The sequence below is a fragment of the Cydia fagiglandana genome, chromosome 19, assembly GCF_963556715.1.
Source record: "Cydia fagiglandana chromosome 19, ilCydFagi1.1, whole genome shotgun sequence".
Lineage (NCBI taxonomy): Eukaryota > Metazoa > Arthropoda > Insecta > Lepidoptera > Tortricidae > Cydia > Cydia fagiglandana.
Window position 1 is genome coordinate 8,134,451 of NC_085950.1, and position 6,000 is coordinate 8,140,450.

The 6,000-nt window shown below is 33.4% G+C and overlaps 1 protein-coding gene across 1 annotated transcript in view; it reads right to left on the reverse strand.

Annotated features, from left to right (window-relative positions):
* Nucleotides 1-4,644, reverse strand: part of LOC134674247 (phosphoenolpyruvate carboxykinase [GTP]-like) — a 28,114-nt gene extending 23,470 nt beyond the window's left edge. The window contains exon 1 of the mRNA XM_063532311.1: nucleotides 4,626-4,644. The gene's annotated coding sequence lies outside the window, so the exon portion shown is untranslated. The remainder of the gene's footprint in view (nucleotides 1-4,625) is intronic.
* Nucleotides 4,645-6,000: the final 1,356 nt, after the last annotated feature.

Below are 6,000 nucleotides of genomic sequence, written 5' to 3' on the forward strand. Positions count from 1 at the left end.
TTGACTAGTAGGAGAATACCCTACTCAGTCGTCCTTCTATCGTATTACCTAGGTATACCTACATACTAAATAAACATAAATTCTACCTATCAAACATTGTAAATTGGTACAATTGAAAGGCATTAGTGATTGTAGGACCTTGAAGTTATTCCAATTATAAACTAGGAAGAACTGTTTATAAATATTTATTTAACGAATGGAAAAAACGAATGACGCTGTTGTTATCAAGGATCTAAGAGAATGCTGATAATAGTATACTAGGTATGCTGTAAGAAAGTCGAAGACGAAAAGAATAGAGGGAGATGACTAGCCTCAGCTTTTTCCACTTCATGGTGAAGTGTTTAATATGCAAACTCCCAGCAGGAATGTGGAAGCCACTTCAGCTATATCATCAACCTGCGCAGAAGCTGAAAGTGTCCCAGTCAAATGTCTGTAATATGGCTGTAAAAATATTTGATAGAATGCCAGATGACCTCAAAACTCTACCGATATGTAAATTTGAAAAAAAAATGGTTCAGTGGTTACTTGGAAAATGTTTTTACTCTGTAGATGAATTTTAAAATGAAATTTATTATGAATTGTTAATTAATGATTGCTAATCTTATACGGACTGATTTTTAATTTAAATATTAAATTTTACTTCTCATGTATGTACATAGTTATGTAAATATTTCTACGCCGATGCATCCCTGCAGAATATGCTGACCTAACACCTTTTACTAACCAACATTGTATGTCTATGTACCATATTCTTGGAAATAAAGTATTGATTGATTGACTACAGCCAAGCTTTAAAAGGGGTTTAATAATCCTGGTCATGGCACCAAGTCACGTTTTTTTTTTAAACAAGTATACGATCCGCCCTGATGGTAAGCAGTGTTTTTTGGCCGCAGTTTTCTGTAATATTGTATAATCTATGGTAAGGTGGAGGTACCTCCCCAGTTGAGCTCTGGAATGGCATGCGCTGTGCTGTGCCCTACCACACAAAACGATATGACTGCCACAGTGCCCATACCTCTCTTTTGGACGTAGTTTAATGACGATGGCACGACTTAAGTAATACCTATCATTCCTGACATTGACTGTACTTCGGGAATCCTATTTAAAATAAATAGACAATCATTACTCATCATTATTGATTATGCGGAACTCAATTGATCAAAACACACACACATAGGTACTACTGCGCATAAATTGTATTTGTAAACAAAAATATTACTGGAAATCGCATGTCGTAGGTTAACGTTAATTGGCTGTCTATAAAATAATAATTAGGTGTCTCGTTAGTCTGATGCGATATTTCAAAAAGCTCGTATTTAATTAACAGTGCCAAGCCAAATGTTACCTTTTTGCATGGTTATAAGCTCTAAATTTAAAACAGTGTGACGTTAGTTCTGAATTTGCGAAGGTTAGAGTTATAATCTTGAACTAATTCTAGAACAGTTCAGAGGTGACGGAACTATAACTGAAGTCCGGATTTCAATGCCATACGTTGGAACACGTGTTAGGCATAAAGTAGGTACCTACGAGTACCTATATCTTACATTATAAATTAATTATTTTACAGTACACGTGTCACCATTGTGGTAAAATAACATGGACCTGATCTGATGACCTATTTCAATATTTTATACTGATAGAGCAATGTCCATTATAGGGGGGCCCATTACTGGAGCTTTGGTGTCCATGACTGGAGAAAAAAAGCATAGATTTAATTTGTTAAGTATGTGGAAACTAATTGCAGTATCTTTGATACAACATGCCTGAAACATGAAAGACGGATAGGACATTCATTTTAACACGCTAAGCGGTAGACCATTTACATGTATTAGGGTAATATCACAAACATTCCAAATTTCCTCTTAAAGGTCCCATGACTGGTGCTATTACATTAAGTCTTCTGTACCTAATAGTATTATTATTTTTTCTGTGATGAAGGTAGAGTGTGTTCGGAAAGAGAAGAGTCGTGGATTTTTTTGGGCCCCATACATACCACGACTCTTCTCTGTCCGCACAGACCCTATATAGGACTTTTCAATGTATATTAATATAACCTTGTCATAGGTACGTCAATTCAAATTCAAATGACGTATTTAAATTGTCCGTGAGCCGGTTCCTGCCACTTCAAGGGTTAGCTTGTGACAATTTGAGTCATAGTTTAAAAACCGGGCAAGTGCGAGTCGGACTCGCGTACGAAGGGTTCCGTACCATAATGCAAAAAAACAAAAACAAAAAAGAAGCAAAAAAAAATACGGACATCCAAGTACTGACCACTCCCGACGTTGCTTAACTTTGGTCAAAAATCACGTTTGTTGTATGGGAGCCCCATTTAAATCTTTATTTTATTCTGTTTTTAGTATTTGTTGTTATAGCGGCGACAGAAATACATCATCTGTGAAAATTTCAACTGTCTAGCTATCACGGTTCGTGAGATACAGCCTGGTGACAGACGGACGGACGGACAGCGAAGTCTTAGTAATAGGGTCCCGTTTTACCCTTTGGGTACGGAACCCTAAAAAATGGATATTAATTAAGAGATTATATATTTTATTTTCCACACTGTATGTATAATCGAGTCACTTAACTTAAAACTCGGGTAAATCTGTCAGATTATTATCGATTTTGGTATTAAGAGAAGGTTATAGGGTAGATATTTGCTAAGAGGGTCGAATGGATTTACCAGAGTTTGAAGTTAAGCGACACAATTACAAACATGTAAATGCATTGACAAAAAATAGTGTAACAATGCGAAAAAATTACATTCTTTTTAATAAGTGCTTAGTTAAGAGATTGCAAAAAAATCCTCAAAATTTCATAGTCTATTAGTTTTATTTAAAGTTTCTTCTAAGTGCCACTTGCACCATCCCACTAACCGTTAATCATAATCATAATCATTATTTATGTACAGACTGCAATGGTCCACACAGTATATATGTATATATATATATATATAATATTACTCACAACACAATACAAATTATATTAACATAAAATTAAAAGGTATATATATATTTATTTATTATACAAAAGGTTAAAGGTACATAAATAATCATACAAAAGTAACTTAAATATATCTAAATATTAATATATTTTAATCTAAAAGACCTCCGCGGGCTGTACCGGGTGCAAAGGTGCCCATGATACTTGCCGCGTTACCACGTTGGATAGCGAAAATTAAAATATACATTACAATATGTTAACCCAGTGTCAAATTGTACTGGTAACCGTGGTAACTCCAGGTTTAACCGGTTACCCCCGGGTTATTAGTGGGATGGTGCAAGTAGCCCTAAGTTGATTGCACAATACTTGATAAGCGCGGGGGTGTGTGTACGCGCCTCTCCACCTTTGGCCCCGTCGTTAAATGATAAACAACGGCTCTTGCTAATTAACACTATCGCAAAATAATAATTGGAGAGAGAGGGAGTTTCCCTTACAAAACGTAGTGTCATTAAGTAAGGTTTACTCCGGTAATTCCGAATGTCGAAAACTGTCGGATAATTCCGAAAAGAGACTTTATGATGGAATTAAGGGTGACTTTCATCTGAATTTCGGAACTATCCGACATTCGGTATTACCCGAATGCACCTTACTTAAGTATTTTTTTATATAGATATTGTATGTCACTTGAGATGACAACCTCATGCTGAGATCTTATTATCGATGGAACTACATGTTATATGTACAGTGAAGTGTAAAAATATGGTCGCATATAACTTCTCAAAAATATGTCGCATTCATGAGCCAACAGGAGTTGACTGTACGTTTTTTTCGTGTTATTATTAAAATTTTTAAACCTAGCCAGTTTTCTTTTGAAAAATCACCTTTGCTCCCATTGAGCAAGAGGGAGTTTCTATAGTATAGGTATATAGGTCTATGTTGTGTCATTATTGTATGGTATTATTGGTATCGCCATTGTAGCGAGATCTTACTATTAAGATTATTAGTTTTATTTTTAATATTTCTAGAAATAATAAACAAGCTATAGTTGACCATAGCTTGTTTATTATTTATAACGATATGCTTTTGCACCTAATTAGGTACTATCGCAAAATGAAAGGGAGATTCCATACAGATCGTGGGGTCATCTTTAATACCTACAACACTTAAGGAATTTTCCTTCGAGGAGTATATAAATGATAAATTGATAGAGTTACCTATATTTAACGGCGAACTGCCAAGTTACGCTAGTTATGAAATATGTCAGATGCCATAAAGACTGGTATTTAATGTAAAATAAGTATAGGTACTTACCTATAATATTTTTTGATAGTTTGTTGTTAACAGATAAATTACTTAAAATAAACTTAATTTAGGTACCTATAAATAAAACAGAATTAACTAACTTAGATACATATAAAACTTAAAAAAAACTAAATCTAAAAAGAGAACATGCCTTGGTACAATGCATGTACTACAATCCCACCATTTGCGTCGTTAAAAAGGAAAACATTAAATAAATAGGTAGAATAGAAGTGTTAGAATCCATATTAAAAAAATACCTAACAGCTAGGTCTATCGAGAATTTATTTCGTTACCTGGCAGCAAATTCTCGAAAAAGTTTGTCTTTTTCATGTCTACGCCATTTGAGTCAAAACGACACATATTATTCATTGTAAAAATCTTACCTTTTCGTGATTCTCCTCAAGAAAAACACCATTTCTGCGACTCGTTTAGTTTCTGAAAACAAACATACAATATTAAAATACGATGACATTTTAACAATAAACAGAAAATACAATAAAGAACGCTTAGATCTGACGAATCTTGTCCAAATAAAGTATTAATTAGAACGCTTAATTTCGTTTATTACAATATTTTTATCCTTGTGTACATATCCTTGTTTTAAAAACCGGCCAAGTGCGAGTCGGACTCGCATTCCAAGGGTTCCGTACATTACACAATTTTTAAAAAATGTATTTTTAATGTGAAACGTGAGTGAAATCTCTTTAAAAAATCCGTAGGGGTCGGATCAAAAAGTAAGTAATTAAGTCCGACTCACGCTTTACTGTACATTTCTATATAATAGGTTTTCCTGTCATCTATAGGTATAGACCTATTTGATGTATTTTTTTCAAAATTTTAGACCCAGTAGTTTCGGAGATAAAGGGGGGGATGGTAATTTTTTGCCTATTCTCTTGAATTACTTCTAAACTGTTTATTCGAAAATTATAAAATAAATATATTTGAGATCCTTACAATAAGCTCTTTCATTTGATTTGTAACATGATATAGTTTGAAAACCTTTATTTTTTAATTTTCTCATTTACCCCCCAAAAGTGGCCCCCATGTTTAAAATTCATTTGTTACATGTCCGTATTTGGGTCACAAACTTACATATGTGTACACAAATTTCAACTTAATTGGTCCAGTAGTTCCGGAGAAAATCGGCTGTGACAAACGGACAGATAGACAGACAGACAGACGCACGAGTGATCCTATAAGGATTCCGTTTTTTCCTTTTGAGGTACGGAACCCTAAAAATTAATAAATCTGAAGTTTTCTGTGAATTTAAGACGTTGAATATAGTTAATTAACTTAATTAGCATTGGCATTATTTGAACAGTGCTTAAATAAAAGAAACTAAGTATTTAAAGGGTTAAAGTTAATAGTATTCCTAATTATTTTTGAGTGACAGGTTAATAATTAATTAAATACATTAATTCATTCTTTATTCTTAAAATATGCTTATTATTAGCTGTATATATCCCTATACCTACGAAAACTATACCAAAATCAAGCTTGTAGGTACTGTTAAATGTAGTGAACACCCACTGTTGCCACGCATTGTACCTATATAGTTAGTTTTTTTTAGCATTAGAAATACTTGATGTGTCTTTTAATTGAAAAACACATATTAAAAATAAGTTACAGCAAATATGTAACAATTATGAATCTAATATGATCATTTACATTCTTCTGTTTTCATAAGTAATTGTTACTGATTTTTGAAAAGCGTTTTTCAATTAAAAGACATGTCAAGATCGCTTACCTTCTTTCAAG